Source organism: Anomaloglossus baeobatrachus, unplaced genomic scaffold, assembly GCF_048569485.1.
Source record: "Anomaloglossus baeobatrachus isolate aAnoBae1 unplaced genomic scaffold, aAnoBae1.hap1 Scaffold_663, whole genome shotgun sequence".
In the NCBI taxonomy this organism is placed as follows: Eukaryota; Metazoa; Chordata; class Amphibia; order Anura; family Aromobatidae; genus Anomaloglossus; species Anomaloglossus baeobatrachus.
This window is the reverse complement of record NW_027445034.1, coordinates 1-16,154: the sequence shown is the minus strand read 5'-3', so window position 1 is coordinate 16,154 and position 16,154 is coordinate 1. Positions and strand designations below refer to the sequence as shown.

Sequence of the window (16,154 nt, the reverse complement as noted above, 5' to 3'; positions counted from 1 at the left end):
GTTCTTTGGGTGGGAGGGTGGGCTAGTGGAAGGAGGGGGCAATCTCTTTTTTTCCCGGGTGGTAGGGGGATGACAGGAGAAGGGAAGCGGGTGGTGAGAAAGGTACAGAGGGCAGGGTTTGGGGGCTGGGAAGGAAAGGGAAAAGATTAGGGTTTGGGGATGATGAAAGGGCTTTCTACGGGTAAGGATGGCAAAGGGTGGCAGTGACGGAAAGTCAGGCAACCTGTCCTGTCCGTCTTTTTGTATCGTGAATTGGAAAGACTGCAAGGGGGAGGGGAGTTGCTTGCGCCCTAAAGGAGGAGTTATTCAGATTCATTGCAGTGGGCGGCGGCTGCAAAACGCACCATTCTTCTTGTTTTGGCTCTGCAAAGCAGCCTTTTCAAGGGTTGGCTTGGGTGACAAAATGTCTTGTGTAGGCGTGGGTTTGTCTCCCTCTCGCTCTCTCTCCCTAAGATGTGTCCGGCATAGGCCAGGGTGCCACTCGAGGCCCAAACCAATTCTGGTTATCGCTTCTCGGCCTTTTGGCTAAGATCAAGTGTAGTATCTGTTCTTATCAGTTTAATATCTGATACGTCCCCTATCTGGGGACCATATATTAAATGGATTTTTAGAACAGGGAGATGGAAAAAGAGCTTGCTCTGTCCACTCCACGCATTGACCTGGTATTGCAGTACCTCCAGGAACGGTGCACCCCTTCTTAACCCAGTTTCCAAAAGCAGAACTCAATTCACCTGATTCATATTAGCCCGATTTAATGAATTGGAAGAAAGCATACGTCTTCATATGCACCTCAATTTGGCCCATTCACTTTTCACACTTCCTCCTTTTGTTTTTTATCTTTCACACTTTTGACTTTCTTTATTCATCCAAATAGCAAACTCATCACCACTCAACCTGACCAACTCGGCTATGTCCCCGTGCTGCAGTTCTCTGTCTTATCTAGATCATTTGCAATTGAATGGAATAGATCCCTTTTGGACAAAGTGGATTCACCTGCTGCTGCAGTGACCACAGGTGTGATAACATCTAGAATTGGCATCTGGTGCGATCTCTCCGCTTCCACTCCAAAGAAAGTTACCTGTTTATTCCTATCATGCATTGGTTTTTGGGGTTTTCTTTGAGTAATGATGATCTCTTTAGTAGTCTGTTGGCGCCCTCTCCTGGAGGAATAGTTTGCTTGCTCTTGGACATTCTAAAAGAGAGGTCATGATAGACATTGAGCTTCTGAGCTCAATTGGGGACAGTCATGGGTGATGAATGTTTGCAACCTACTGCGAAGCCTCATACCGCAATATAAGGAACGTCAAATACTAAGAAAGGGCGGCCTATGAAAGAATTACTACTTTCAATAAGTACACTTAAACGGCTAATTGGGAATAGAAAAACTGTAAAAAGCCCTCTGAGAAAGCCCCCCTCTAACCTTTGATAGTAAGCTTTTCTGTAGTCTGCCTGTTGATGTATTTTCCGTTTGAACTGTGCACAACATGAAGAGACGGAACACTGGCGGCTTGTCACAATGCCCCCCGATGACATCACAATAGCGCTGCTGCCTAGAAAACAAGCTGCGCAGAAGAAGTTGTTCTTTGGGTGGGAGGGTGGGCTAGTGGAAGGAGGGGGCAATCTCTTTTTTTCCCGGGTGGTAGGGGGATGACAGGAGAAGGGAAGCGGGTGGTGAGAAAGGTACAGAGGGCAGGGTTTGGGGGCTGGGAAGGAAAGGGAAAAGATTAGGGTTTGGGGATGATGAAAGGGCTTTCTACGGGTAAGGATGGCAAAGGGTGGCAGTGACGGAAAGTCAGGCAACCTGTCCTGTCCGTCTTTTTGTATCGTGAATTGGAAAGACTGCAAGGGGGAGGGGAGTTGCTTGCGCCCTAAAGGAGGAGTTATTCAGATTCATTGCAGTGGGCGGCGGCTGCAAAACGCACCATTCTTCTTGTTTTGGCTCTGCAAAGCAGCCTTTTCAAGGGTTGGCTTGGGTGACAAAATGTCTTGTGTAGGCGTGGGTTTGTCTCCCTCTCGCTCTCTCTCCCTAAGATGTGTCCGGCATAGGCCAGGGTGCCACTCGAGGCCCAAACCAATTCTGGTTATCGCTTCTCGGCCTTTTGGCTAAGATCAAGTGTAGTATCTGTTCTTATCAGTTTAATATCTGATACGTCCCCTATCTGGGGACCATATATTAAATGGATTTTTAGAACAGGGAGATGGAAAAAGAGCTTGCTCTGTCCACTCCACGCATTGACCTGGTATTGCAGTACCTCCAGGAACGGTGCACCCCTTCTTAACCCAGTTTCCAAAAGCAGAACTCAATTCACCTGATTCATATTAGCCCGATTTAATGAATTGGAAGAAAGCATACGTCTTCATATGCACCTCAATTTGGCCCATTCACTTTTCACACTTCCTCCTTTTGTTTTTTATCTTTCACACTTTTGACTTTCTTTATTCATCCAAATAGCAAACTCATCACCACTCAACCTGACCAACTCGGCTATGTCCCCGTGCTGCAGTTCTCTGTCTTATCTAGATCATTTGCAATTGAATGGAATAGATCCCTTTTGGACAAAGTGGATTCACCTGCTGCTGCAGTGACCACAGGTGTGATAACATCTAGAATTGGCATCTGGTGCGATCTCTCCGCTTCCACTCCAAAGAAAGTTACCTGTTTATTCCTATCATGCATTGGTTTTTGGGGTTTTCTTTGAGTAATGATGATCTCTTTAGTAGTCTGTTGGCGCCCTCTCCTGGAGGAATAGTTTGCTTGCTCTTGGACATTCTAAAAGAGAGGTCATGATAGACATTGAGCTTCTGAGCTCAATTGGGGACAGTCATGGGTGATGAATGTTTGCAACCTACTGCGAAGCCTCATACCGCAATATAAGGAACGTCAAATACTAAGAAAGGGCGGCCTATGAAAGAATTACTACTTTCAATAAGTACACTTAAACGGCTAATTGGGAATAGAAAAACTGTAAAAAGCCCTCTGAGAAAGCCCCCCTCTAACCTTTGATAGTAAGCTTTTCTGTAGTCTGCCTGTTGATGTATTTTCCGTTTGAACTGTGCACAACATGAAGAGACGGAACACTGGCGGCTTGTCACAATGCCCCCCGATGACATCACAATAGCGCTGCTGCCTAGAAAACAAGCTGCGCAGAAGAAGTTGTTCTTTGGGTGGGAGGGTGGGCTAGTGGAAGGAGGGGGCAATCTCTTTTTTTCCCGGGTGGTAGGGGGATGACAGGAGAAGGGAAGCGGGTGGTGAGAAAGGTACAGAGGGCAGGGTTTGGGGGCTGGGAAGGAAAGGGAAAAGATTAGGGTTTGGGGATGATGAAAGGGCTTTCTACGGGTAAGGATGGCAAAGGGTGGCAGTGACGGAAAGTCAGGCAACCTGTCCTGTCCGTCTTTTTGTATCGTGAATTGGAAAGACTGCAAGGGGGAGGGGAGTTGCTTGCGCCCTAAAGGAGGAGTTATTCAGATTCATTGCAGTGGGCGGCGGCTGCAAAACGCACCATTCTTCTTGTTTTGGCTCTGCAAAGCAGCCTTTTCAAGGGTTGGCTTGGGTGACAAAATGTCTTGTGTAGGCGTGGGTTTGTCTCCCTCTCGCTCTCTCTCCCTAAGATGTGTCCGGCATAGGCCAGGGTGCCACTCGAGGCCCAAACCAATTCTGGTTATCGCTTCTCGGCCTTTTGGCTAAGATCAAGTGTAGTATCTGTTCTTATCAGTTTAATATCTGATACGTCCCCTATCTGGGGACCATATATTAAATGGATTTTTAGAACAGGGAGATGGAAAAAGAGCTTGCTCTGTCCACTCCACGCATTGACCTGGTATTGCAGTACCTCCAGGAACGGTGCACCCCTTCTTAACCCAGTTTCCAAAAGCAGAACTCAATTCACCTGATTCATATTAGCCCGATTTAATGAATTGGAAGAAAGCATACGTCTTCATATGCACCTCAATTTGGCCCATTCACTTTTCACACTTCCTCCTTTTGTTTTTTATCTTTCACACTTTTGACTTTCTTTATTCATCCAAATAGCAAACTCATCACCACTCAACCTGACCAACTCGGCTATGTCCCCGTGCTGCAGTTCTCTGTCTTATCTAGATCATTTGCAATTGAATGGAATAGATCCCTTTTGGACAAAGTGGATTCACCTGCTGCTGCAGTGACCACAGGTGTGATAACATCTAGAATTGGCATCTGGTGCGATCTCTCCGCTTCCACTCCAAAGAAAGTTACCTGTTTATTCCTATCATGCATTGGTTTTTGGGGTTTTCTTTGAGTAATGATGATCTCTTTAGTAGTCTGTTGGCGCCCTCTCCTGGAGGAATAGTTTGCTTGCTCTTGGACATTCTAAAAGAGAGGTCATGATAGACATTGAGCTTCTGAGCTCAATTGGGGACAGTCATGGGTGATGAATGTTTGCAACCTACTGCGAAGCCTCATACCGCAATATAAGGAACATCAAATACTAAGAAAGGGCGGCCTATGAAAGAATTACTACTTTCAATAAGTACACTTAAACGGCTAATTGGGAATAGAAAAACTGTAAAAAGCCCTCTGAGAAAGCCCCCCTCTAACCTTTGATAGTAAGCTTTTCTGTAGTCTGCCTGTTGATGTATTTTCCGTTTGAACTGTGCACAACATGAAGAGACGGAACACTGGCGGCTTGTCACAATGCCCCCCGATGACATCACAATAGCGCTGCTGCCTAGAAAACAAGCTGCGCAGAAGAAGTTGTTCTTTGGGTGGGAGGGTGGGCTAGTGGAAGGAGGGGGCAATCTCTTTTTTTCCCGGGTGGTAGGGGGATGACAGGAGAAGGGAAGCGGGTGGTGAGAAAGGTACAGAGGGCAGGGTTTGGGGGCTGGGAAGGAAAGGGAAAAGATTAGGGTTTGGGGATGATGAAAGGGCTTTCTACGGGTAAGGATGGCAAAGGGTGGCAGTGACGGAAAGTCAGGCAACCTGTCCTGTCCGTCTTTTTGTATCGTGAATTGGAAAGACTGCAAGGGGGAGGGGAGTTGCTTGCGCCCTAAAGGAGGAGTTATTCAGATTCATTGCAGTGGGCGGCGGCTGCAAAACGCACCATTCTTCTTGTTTTGGCTCTGCAAAGCAGCCTTTTCAAGGGTTGGCTTGGGTGACAAAATGTCTTGTGTAGGCGTGGGTTTGTCTCCCTCTCGCTCTCTCTCCCTAAGATGTGTCCGGCATAGGCCAGGGTGCCACTCGAGGCCCAAACCAATTCTGGTTATCGCTTCTCGGCCTTTTGGCTAAGATCAAGTGTAGTATCTGTTCTTATCAGTTTAATATCTGATACGTCCCCTATCTGGGGACCATATATTAAATGGATTTTTAGAACAGGGAGATGGAAAAAGAGCTTGCTCTGTCCACTCCACGCATTGACCTGGTATTGCAGTACCTCCAGGAACGGTGCACCCCTTCTTAACCCAGTTTCCAAAAGCAGAACTCAATTCACCTGATTCATATTAGCCCGATTTAATGAATTGGAAGAAAGCATACGTCTTCATATGCACCTCAATTTGGCCCATTCACTTTTCACACTTCCTCCTTTTGTTTTTTATCTTTCACACTTTTGACTTTCTTTATTCATCCAAATAGCAAACTCATCACCACTCAACCTGACCAACTCGGCTATGTCCCCGTGCTGCAGTTCTCTGTCTTATCTAGATCATTTGCAATTGAATGGAATAGATCCCTTTTGGACAAAGTGGATTCACCTGCTGCTGCAGTGACCACAGGTGTGATAACATCTAGAATTGGCATCTGGTGCGATCTCTCCGCTTCCACTCCAAAGAAAGTTACCTGTTTATTCCTATCATGCATTGGTTTTTGGGGTTTTCTTTGAGTAATGATGATCTCTTTAGTAGTCTGTTGGCGCCCTCTCCTGGAGGAATAGTTTGCTTGCTCTTGGACATTCTAAAAGAGAGGTCATGATAGACATTGAGCTTCTGAGCTCAATTGGGGACAGTCATGGGTGATGAATGTTTGCAACCTACTGCGAAGCCTCATACCGCAATATAAGGAACGTCAAATACTAAGAAAGGGCGGCCTATGAAAGAATTACTACTTTCAATAAGTACACTTAAACGGCTAATTGGGAATAGAAAAACTGTAAAAAGCCCTCTGAGAAAGCCCCCCTCTAACCTTTGATAGTAAGCTTTTCTGTAGTCTGCCTGTTGATGTATTTTCCGTTTGAACTGTGCACAACATGAAGAGACGGAACACTGGCGGCTTGTCACAATGCCCCCCGATGACATCACAATAGCGCTGCTGCCTAGAAAACAAGCTGCGCAGAAGAAGTTGTTCTTTGGGTGGGAGGGTGGGCTAGTGGAAGGAGGGGGCAATCTCTTTTTTTCCCGGGTGGTAGGGGGATGACAGGAGAAGGGAAGCGGGTGGTGAGAAAGGTACAGAGGGCAGGGTTTGGGGGCTGGGAAGGAAAGGGAAAAGATTAGGGTTTGGGGATGATGAAAGGGCTTTCTACGGGTAAGGATGGCAAAGGGTGGCAGTGACGGAAAGTCAGGCAACCTGTCCTGTCCGTCTTTTTGTATCGTGAATTGGAAAGACTGCAAGGGGGAGGGGAGTTGCTTGCGCCCTAAAGGAGGAGTTATTCAGATTCATTGCAGTGGGCGGCGGCTGCAAAACGCACCATTCTTCTTGTTTTGGCTCTGCAAAGCAGCCTTTTCAAGGGTTGGCTTGGGTGACAAAATGTCTTGTGTAGGCGTGGGTTTGTCTCCCTCTCGCTCTCTCTCCCTAAGATGTGTCCGGCATAGGCCAGGGTGCCACTCGAGGCCCAAACCAATTCTGGTTATCGCTTCTCGGCCTTTTGGCTAAGATCAAGTGTAGTATCTGTTCTTATCAGTTTAATATCTGATACGTCCCCTATCTGGGGACCATATATTAAATGGATTTTTAGAACAGGGAGATGGAAAAAGAGCTTGCTCTGTCCACTCCACGCATTGACCTGGTATTGCAGTACCTCCAGGAACGGTGCACCCCTTCTTAACCCAGTTTCCAAAAGCAGAACTCAATTCACCTGATTCATATTAGCCCGATTTAATGAATTGGAAGAAAGCATACGTCTTCATATGCACCTCAATTTGGCCCATTCACTTTTCACACTTCCTCCTTTTGTTTTTTATCTTTCACACTTTTGACTTTCTTTATTCATCCAAATAGCAAACTCATCACCACTCAACCTGACCAACTCGGCTATGTCCCCGTGCTGCAGTTCTCTGTCTTATCTAGATCATTTGCAATTGAATGGAATAGATCCCTTTTGGACAAAGTGGATTCACCTGCTGCTGCAGTGACCACAGGTGTGATAACATCTAGAATTGGCATCTGGTGCGATCTCTCCGCTTCCACTCCAAAGAAAGTTACCTGTTTATTCCTATCATGCATTGGTTTTTGGGGTTTTCTTTGAGTAATGATGATCTCTTTAGTAGTCTGTTGGCGCCCTCTCCTGGAGGAATAGTTTGCTTGCTCTTGGACATTCTAAAAGAGAGGTCATGATAGACATTGAGCTTCTGAGCTCAATTGGGGACAGTCATGGGTGATGAATGTTTGCAACCTACTGCGAAGCCTCATACCGCAATATAAGGAACGTCAAATACTAAGAAAGGGCGGCCTATGAAAGAATTACTACTTTCAATAAGTACACTTAAACGGCTAATTGGGAATAGAAAAACTGTAAAAAGCCCTCTGAGAAAGCCCCCCTCTAACCTTTGATAGTAAGCTTTTCTGTAGTCTGCCTGTTGATGTATTTTCCGTTTGAACTGTGCACAACATGAAGAGACGGAACACTGGCGGCTTGTCACAATGCCCCCCGATGACATCACAATAGCGCTGCTGCCTAGAAAACAAGCTGCGCAGAAGAAGTTGTTCTTTGGGTGGGAGGGTGGGCTAGTGGAAGGAGGGGGCAATCTCTTTTTTTCCCGGGTGGTAGGGGGATGACAGGAGAAGGGAAGCGGGTGGTGAGAAAGGTACAGAGGGCAGGGTTTGGGGGCTGGGAAGGAAAGGGAAAAGATTAGGGTTTGGGGATGATGAAAGGGCTTTCTACGGGTAAGGATGGCAAAGGGTGGCAGTGACGGAAAGTCAGGCAACCTGTCCTGTCCGTCTTTTTGTATCGTGAATTGGAAAGACTGCAAGGGGGAGGGGAGTTGCTTGCGCCCTAAAGGAGGAGTTATTCAGATTCATTGCAGTGGGCGGCGGCTGCAAAACGCACCATTCTTCTTGTTTTGGCTCTGCAAAGCAGCCTTTTCAAGGGTTGGCTTGGGTGACAAAATGTCTTGTGTAGGCGTGGGTTTGTCTCCCTCTCGCTCTCTCTCCCTAAGATGTGTCCGGCATAGGCCAGGGTGCCACTCGAGGCCCAAACCAATTCTGGTTATCGCTTCTCGGCCTTTTGGCTAAGATCAAGTGTAGTATCTGTTCTTATCAGTTTAATATCTGATACGTCCCCTATCTGGGGACCATATATTAAATGGATTTTTAGAACAGGGAGATGGAAAAAGAGCTTGCTCTGTCCACTCCACGCATTGACCTGGTATTGCAGTACCTCCAGGAACGGTGCACCCCTTCTTAACCCAGTTTCCAAAAGCAGAACTCAATTCACCTGATTCATATTAGCCCGATTTAATGAATTGGAAGAAAGCATACGTCTTCATATGCACCTCAATTTGGCCCATTCACTTTTCACACTTCCTCCTTTTGTTTTTTATCTTTCACACTTTTGACTTTCTTTATTCATCCAAATAGCAAACTCATCACCACTCAACCTGACCAACTCGGCTATGTCCCCGTGCTGCAGTTCTCTGTCTTATCTAGATCATTTGCAATTGAATGGAATAGATCCCTTTTGGACAAAGTGGATTCACCTGCTGCTGCAGTGACCACAGGTGTGATAACATCTAGAATTGGCATCTGGTGCGATCTCTCCGCTTCCACTCCAAAGAAAGTTACCTGTTTATTCCTATCATGCATTGGTTTTTGGGGTTTTCTTTGAGTAATGATGATCTCTTTAGTAGTCTGTTGGCGCCCTCTCCTGGAGGAATAGTTTGCTTGCTCTTGGACATTCTAAAAGAGAGGTCATGATAGACATTGAGCTTCTGAGCTCAATTGGGGACAGTCATGGGTGATGAATGTTTGCAACCTACTGCGAAGCCTCATACCGCAATATAAGGAACGTCAAATACTAAGAAAGGGCGGCCTATGAAAGAATTACTACTTTCAATAAGTACACTTAAACGGCTAATTGGGAATAGAAAAACTGTAAAAAGCCCTCTGAGAAAGCCCCCCTCTAACCTTTGATAGTAAGCTTTTCTGTAGTCTGCCTGTTGATGTATTTTCCGTTTGAACTGTGCACAACATGAAGAGACGGAACACTGGCGGCTTGTCACAATGCCCCCCGATGACATCACAATAGCGCTGCTGCCTAGAAAACAAGCTGCGCAGAAGAAGTTGTTCTTTGGGTGGGAGGGTGGGCTAGTGGAAGGAGGGGGCAATCTCTTTTTTTCCCGGGTGGTAGGGGGATGACAGGAGAAGGGAAGCGGGTGGTGAGAAAGGTACAGAGGGCAGGGTTTGGGGGCTGGGAAGGAAAGGGAAAAGATTAGGGTTTGGGGATGATGAAAGGGCTTTCTACGGGTAAGGATGGCAAAGGGTGGCAGTGACGGAAAGTCAGGCAACCTGTCCTGTCCGTCTTTTTGTATCGTGAATTGGAAAGACTGCAAGGGGGAGGGGAGTTGCTTGCGCCCTAAAGGAGGAGTTATTCAGATTCATTGCAGTGGGCGGCGGCTGCAAAACGCACCATTCTTCTTGTTTTGGCTCTGCAAAGCAGCCTTTTCAAGGGTTGGCTTGGGTGACAAAATGTCTTGTGTAGGCGTGGGTTTGTCTCCCTCTCGCTCTCTCTCCCTAAGATGTGTCCGGCATAGGCCAGGGTGCCACTCGAGGCCCAAACCAATTCTGGTTATCGCTTCTCGGCCTTTTGGCTAAGATCAAGTGTAGTATCTGTTCTTATCAGTTTAATATCTGATACGTCCCCTATCTGGGGACCATATATTAAATGGATTTTTAGAACAGGGAGATGGAAAAAGAGCTTGCTCTGTCCACTCCACGCATTGACCTGGTATTGCAGTACCTCCAGGAACGGTGCACCCCTTCTTAACCCAGTTTCCAAAAGCAGAACTCAATTCACCTGATTCATATTAGCCCGATTTAATGAATTGGAAGAAAGCATACGTCTTCATATGCACCTCAATTTGGCCCATTCACTTTTCACACTTCCTCCTTTTGTTTTTTATCTTTCACACTTTTGACTTTCTTTATTCATCCAAATAGCAAACTCATCACCACTCAACCTGACCAACTCGGCTATGTCCCCGTGCTGCAGTTCTCTGTCTTATCTAGATCATTTGCAATTGAATGGAATAGATCCCTTTTGGACAAAGTGGATTCACCTGCTGCTGCAGTGACCACAGGTGTGATAACATCTAGAATTGGCATCTGGTGCGATCTCTCCGCTTCCACTCCAAAGAAAGTTACCTGTTTATTCCTATCATGCATTGGTTTTTGGGGTTTTCTTTGAGTAATGATGATCTCTTTAGTAGTCTGTTGGCGCCCTCTCCTGGAGGAATAGTTTGCTTGCTCTTGGACATTCTAAAAGAGAGGTCATGATAGACATTGAGCTTCTGAGCTCAATTGGGGACAGTCATGGGTGATGAATGTTTGCAACCTACTGCGAAGCCTCATACCGCAATATAAGGAACGTCAAATACTAAGAAAGGGCGGCCTATGAAAGAATTACTACTTTCAATAAGTACACTTAAACGGCTAATTGGGAATAGAAAAACTGTAAAAAGCCCTCTGAGAAAGCCCCCCTCTAACCTTTGATAGTAAGCTTTTCTGTAGTCTGCCTGTTGATGTATTTTCCGTTTGAACTGTGCACAACATGAAGAGACGGAACACTGGCGGCTTGTCACAATGCCCCCCGATGACATCACAATAGCGCTGCTGCCTAGAAAACAAGCTGCGCAGAAGAAGTTGTTCTTTGGGTGGGAGGGTGGGCTAGTGGAAGGAGGGGGCAATCTCTTTTTTTCCCGGGTGGTAGGGGGATGACAGGAGAAGGGAAGCGGGTGGTGAGAAAGGTACAGAGGGCAGGGTTTGGGGGCTGGGAAGGAAAGGGAAAAGATTAGGGTTTGGGGATGATGAAAGGGCTTTCTACGGGTAAGGATGGCAAAGGGTGGCAGTGACGGAAAGTCAGGCAACCTGTCCTGTCCGTCTTTTTGTATCGTGAATTGGAAAGACTGCAAGGGGGAGGGGAGTTGCTTGCGCCCTAAAGGAGGAGTTATTCAGATTCATTGCAGTGGGCGGCGGCTGCAAAACGCACCATTCTTCTTGTTTTGGCTCTGCAAAGCAGCCTTTTCAAGGGTTGGCTTGGGTGACAAAATGTCTTGTGTAGGCGTGGGTTTGTCTCCCTCTCGCTCTCTCTCCCTAAGATGTGTCCGGCATAGGCCAGGGTGCCACTCGAGGCCCAAACCAATTCTGGTTATCGCTTCTCGGCCTTTTGGCTAAGATCAAGTGTAGTATCTGTTCTTATCAGTTTAATATCTGATACGTCCCCTATCTGGGGACCATATATTAAATGGATTTTTAGAACAGGGAGATGGAAAAAGAGCTTGCTCTGTCCACTCCACGCATTGACCTGGTATTGCAGTACCTCCAGGAACGGTGCACCCCTTCTTAACCCAGTTTCCAAAAGCAGAACTCAATTCACCTGATTCATATTAGCCCGATTTAATGAATTGGAAGAAAGCATACGTCTTCATATGCACCTCAATTTGGCCCATTCACTTTTCACACTTCCTCCTTTTGTTTTTTATCTTTCACACTTTTGACTTTCTTTATTCATCCAAATAGCAAACTCATCACCACTCAACCTGACCAACTCGGCTATGTCCCCGTGCTGCAGTTCTCTGTCTTATCTAGATCATTTGCAATTGAATGGAATAGATCCCTTTTGGACAAAGTGGATTCACCTGCTGCTGCAGTGACCACAGGTGTGATAACATCTAGAATTGGCATCTGGTGCGATCTCTCCGCTTCCACTCCAAAGAAAGTTACCTGTTTATTCCTATCATGCATTGGTTTTTGGGGTTTTCTTTGAGTAATGATGATCTCTTTAGTAGTCTGTTGGCGCCCTCTCCTGGAGGAATAGTTTGCTTGCTCTTGGACATTCTAAAAGAGAGGTCATGATAGACATTGAGCTTCTGAGCTCAATTGGGGACAGTCATGGGTGATGAATGTTTGCAACCTACTGCGAAGCCTCATACCGCAATATAAGGAACGTCAAATACTAAGAAAGGGCGGCCTATGAAAGAATTACTACTTTCAATAAGTACACTTAAACGGCTAATTGGGAATAGAAAAACTGTAAAAAGCCCTCTGAGAAAGCCCCCCTCTAACCTTTGATAGTAAGCTTTTCTGTAGTCTGCCTGTTGATGTATTTTCCGTTTGAACTGTGCACAACATGAAGAGACGGAACACTGGCGGCTTGTCACAATGCCCCCCGATGACATCACAATAGCGCTGCTGCCTAGAAAACAAGCTGCGCAGAAGAAGTTGTTCTTTGGGTGGGAGGGTGGGCTAGTGGAAGGAGGGGGCAATCTCTTTTTTTCCCGGGTGGTAGGGGGATGACAGGAGAAGGGAAGCGGGTGGTGAGAAAGGTACAGAGGGCAGGGTTTGGGGGCTGGGAAGGAAAGGGAAAAGATTAGGGTTTGGGGATGATGAAAGGGCTTTCTACGGGTAAGGATGGCAAAGGGTGGCAGTGACGGAAAGTCAGGCAACCTGTCCTGTCCGTCTTTTTGTATCGTGAATTGGAAAGACTGCAAGGGGGAGGGGAGTTGCTTGCGCCCTAAAGGAGGAGTTATTCAGATTCATTGCAGTGGGCGGCGGCTGCAAAACGCACCATTCTTCTTGTTTTGGCTCTGCAAAGCAGCCTTTTCAAGGGTTGGCTTGGGTGACAAAATGTCTTGTGTAGGCGTGGGTTTGTCTCCCTCTCGCTCTCTCTCCCTAAGATGTGTCCGGCATAGGCCAGGGTGCCACTCGAGGCCCAAACCAATTCTGGTTATCGCTTCTCGGCCTTTTGGCTAAGATCAAGTGTAGTATCTGTTCTTATCAGTTTAATATCTGATACGTCCCCTATCTGGGGACCATATATTAAATGGATTTTTAGAACAGGGAGATGGAAAAAGAGCTTGCTCTGTCCACTCCACGCATTGACCTGGTATTGCAGTACCTCCAGGAACGGTGCACCCCTTCTTAACCCAGTTTCCAAAAGCAGAACTCAATTCACCTGATTCATATTAGCCCGATTTAATGAATTGGAAGAAAGCATACGTCTTCATATGCACCTCAATTTGGCCCATTCACTTTTCACACTTCCTCCTTTTGTTTTTTATCTTTCACACTTTTGACTTTCTTTATTCATCCAAATAGCAAACTCATCACCACTCAACCTGACCAACTCGGCTATGTCCCCGTGCTGCAGTTCTCTGTCTTATCTAGATCATTTGCAATTGAATGGAATAGATCCCTTTTGGACAAAGTGGATTCACCTGCTGCTGCAGTGACCACAGGTGTGATAACATCTAGAATTGGCATCTGGTGCGATCTCTCCGCTTCCACTCCAAAGAAAGTTACCTGTTTATTCCTATCATGCATTGGTTTTTGGGGTTTTCTTTGAGTAATGATGATCTCTTTAGTAGTCTGTTGGCGCCCTCTCCTGGAGGAATAGTTTGCTTGCTCTTGGACATTCTAAAAGAGAGGTCATGATAGACATTGAGCTTCTGAGCTCAATTGGGGACAGTCATGGGTGATGAATGTTTGCAACCTACTGCGAAGCCTCATACCGCAATATAAGGAACGTCAAATACTAAGAAAGGGCGGCCTATGAAAGAATTACTACTTTCAATAAGTACACTTAAACGGCTAATTGGGAATAGAAAAACTGTAAAAAGCCCTCTGAGAAAGCCCCCCTCTAACCTTTGATAGTAAGCTTTTCTGTAGTCTGCCTGTTGATGTATTTTCCGTTTGAACTGTGCACAACATGAAGAGACGGAACACTGGCGGCTTGTCACAATGCCCCCCGATGACATCACAATAGCGCTGCTGCCTAGAAAACAAGCTGCGCAGAAGAAGTTGTTCTTTGGGTGGGAGGGTGGGCTAGTGGAAGGAGGGGGCAATCTCTTTTTTTCCCGGGTGGTAGGGGGATGACAGGAGAAGGGAAGCGGGTGGTGAGAAAGGTACAGAGGGCAGGGTTTGGGGGCTGGGAAGGAAAGGGAAAAGATTAGGGTTTGGGGATGATGAAAGGGCTTTCTACGGGTAAGGATGGCAAAGGGTGGCAGTGACGGAAAGTCAGGCAACCTGTCCTGTCCGTCTTTTTGTATCGTGAATTGGAAAGACTGCAAGGGGGAGGGGAGTTGCTTGCGCCCTAAAGGAGGAGTTATTCAGATTCATTGCAGTGGGCGGCGGCTGCAAAACGCACCATTCTTCTTGTTTTGGCTCTGCAAAGCAGCCTTTTCAAGGGTTGGCTTGGGTGACAAAATGTCTTGTGTAGGCGTGGGTTTGTCTCCCTCTCGCTCTCTCTCCCTAAGATGTGTCCGGCATAGGCCAGGGTGCCACTCGAGGCCCAAACCAATTCTGGTTATCGCTTCTCGGCCTTTTGGCTAAGATCAAGTGTAGTATCTGTTCTTATCAGTTTAATATCTGATACGTCCCCTATCTGGGGACCATATATTAAATGGATTTTTAGAACAGGGAGATGGAAAAAGAGCTTGCTCTGTCCACTCCACGCATTGACCTGGTATTGCAGTACCTCCAGGAACGGTGCACCCCTTCTTAACCCAGTTTCCAAAAGCAGAACTCAATTCACCTGATTCATATTAGCCCGATTTAATGAATTGGAAGAAAGCATACGTCTTCATATGCACCTCAATTTGGCCCATTCACTTTTCACACTTCCTCCTTTTGTTTTTTATCTTTCACACTTTTGACTTTCTTTATTCATCCAAATAGCAAACTCATCACCACTCAACCTGACCAACTCGGCTATGTCCCCGTGCTGCAGTTCTCTGTCTTATCTAGATCATTTGCAATTGAATGGAATAGATCCCTTTTGGACAAAGTGGATTCACCTGCTGCTGCAGTGACCACAGGTGTGATAACATCTAGAATTGGCATCTGGTGCGATCTCTCCGCTTCCACTCCAAAGAAAGTTACCTGTTTATTCCTATCATGCATTGGTTTTTGGGGTTTTCTTTGAGTAATGATGATCTCTTTAGTAGTCTGTTGGCGCCCTCTCCTGGAGGAATAGTTTGCTTGCTCTTGGACATTCTAAAAGAGAGGTCATGATAGACATTGAGCTTCTGAGCTCAATTGGGGACAGTCATGGGTGATGAATGTTTGCAACCTACTGCGAAGCCTCATACCGCAATATAAGGAACGTCAAATACTAAGAAAGGGCGGCCTATGAAAGAATTACTACTTTCAATAAGTACACTTAAACGGCTAATTGGGAATAGAAAAACTGTAAAAAGCCCTCTGAGAAAGCCCCCCTCTAACCTTTGATAGTAAGCTTTTCTGTAGTCTGCCTGTTGATGTATTTTCCGTTTGAACTGTGCACAACATGAAGAGACGGAACACTGGCGGCTTGTCACAATGCCCCCCGATGACATCACAATAGCGCTGCTGCCTAGAAAACAAGCTGCGCAGAAGAAGTTGTTCTTTGGGTGGGAGGGTGGGCTAGTGGAAGGAGGGGGCAATCTCTTTTTTTCCCGGGTGGTAGGGGGATGACAGGAGAAGGGAAGCGGGTGGTGAGAAAGGTACAGAGGGCAGGGTTTGGGGGCTGGGAAGGAAAGGGAAAAGATTAGGGTTTGGGGATGATGAAAGGGCTTTCTACGGGTAAGGATGGCAAAGGGTGGCAGTGACGGAAAGTCAGGCAACCTGTCCTGTCCGTCTTTTTGTATCGTGAATTGGAAAGACTGCAAGGGGGAGGGGAGTTGCTTGCGCCCTAAAGGAGGAGTTATTCAGATTCATTGCAGTGGGCGGCGGCTGCAAAACGCACCATTCTTCTTGTTTTGGCTCTGCAAAGCAG

The 16,154-nt window shown here is 46.5% G+C and overlaps 10 non-coding genes across 10 annotated transcripts; all 10 read left to right on the top strand.

Moving 5' to 3' along the window:
• Nucleotides 1–505: 505 nt before the first annotated feature.
• On the top strand, nt 506–696 carry LOC142286565 (U2 spliceosomal RNA). Its single transcript, XR_012747689.1, has one exon. It is a non-coding gene; the product is annotated as a U2 spliceosomal RNA (small nuclear RNA).
• Nucleotides 697–2,083: 1,387 nt separating this feature from the next.
• LOC142286563 (U2 spliceosomal RNA) lies at nt 2,084–2,274 on the top strand. The gene has a single exon (XR_012747688.1). It is a non-coding gene; the product is annotated as a U2 spliceosomal RNA (small nuclear RNA).
• A 1,387-nt stretch (nt 2,275–3,661) lies between these two features.
• On the top strand, nt 3,662–3,852 carry LOC142286551 (U2 spliceosomal RNA). The gene has a single exon (XR_012747678.1). It is a non-coding gene; the product is annotated as a U2 spliceosomal RNA (small nuclear RNA).
• A 1,387-nt stretch (nt 3,853–5,239) lies between these two features.
• Nucleotides 5,240–5,430, top strand: LOC142286538 (U2 spliceosomal RNA). The gene has a single exon (XR_012747667.1). It is a non-coding gene; the product is annotated as a U2 spliceosomal RNA (small nuclear RNA).
• A 1,387-nt stretch (nt 5,431–6,817) lies between these two features.
• LOC142286527 (U2 spliceosomal RNA) lies at nt 6,818–7,008 on the top strand. Its single transcript, XR_012747656.1, has one exon. It is a non-coding gene; the product is annotated as a U2 spliceosomal RNA (small nuclear RNA).
• Nucleotides 7,009–8,395: 1,387 nt separating this feature from the next.
• Nucleotides 8,396–8,586, top strand: LOC142286606 (U2 spliceosomal RNA). The gene has a single exon (XR_012747728.1). It is a non-coding gene; the product is annotated as a U2 spliceosomal RNA (small nuclear RNA).
• A 1,387-nt stretch (nt 8,587–9,973) lies between these two features.
• LOC142286594 (U2 spliceosomal RNA) lies at nt 9,974–10,164 on the top strand. Its single transcript, XR_012747717.1, has one exon. It is a non-coding gene; the product is annotated as a U2 spliceosomal RNA (small nuclear RNA).
• A 1,387-nt stretch (nt 10,165–11,551) lies between these two features.
• LOC142286583 (U2 spliceosomal RNA) lies at nt 11,552–11,742 on the top strand. Its single transcript, XR_012747706.1, has one exon. It is a non-coding gene; the product is annotated as a U2 spliceosomal RNA (small nuclear RNA).
• Nucleotides 11,743–13,129: 1,387 nt separating this feature from the next.
• LOC142286571 (U2 spliceosomal RNA) lies at nt 13,130–13,320 on the top strand. The gene has a single exon (XR_012747695.1). It is a non-coding gene; the product is annotated as a U2 spliceosomal RNA (small nuclear RNA).
• A 1,387-nt stretch (nt 13,321–14,707) lies between these two features.
• LOC142286521 (U2 spliceosomal RNA) lies at nt 14,708–14,898 on the top strand. Its single transcript, XR_012747650.1, has one exon. It is a non-coding gene; the product is annotated as a U2 spliceosomal RNA (small nuclear RNA).
• Nucleotides 14,899–16,154: the final 1,256 nt, after the last annotated feature.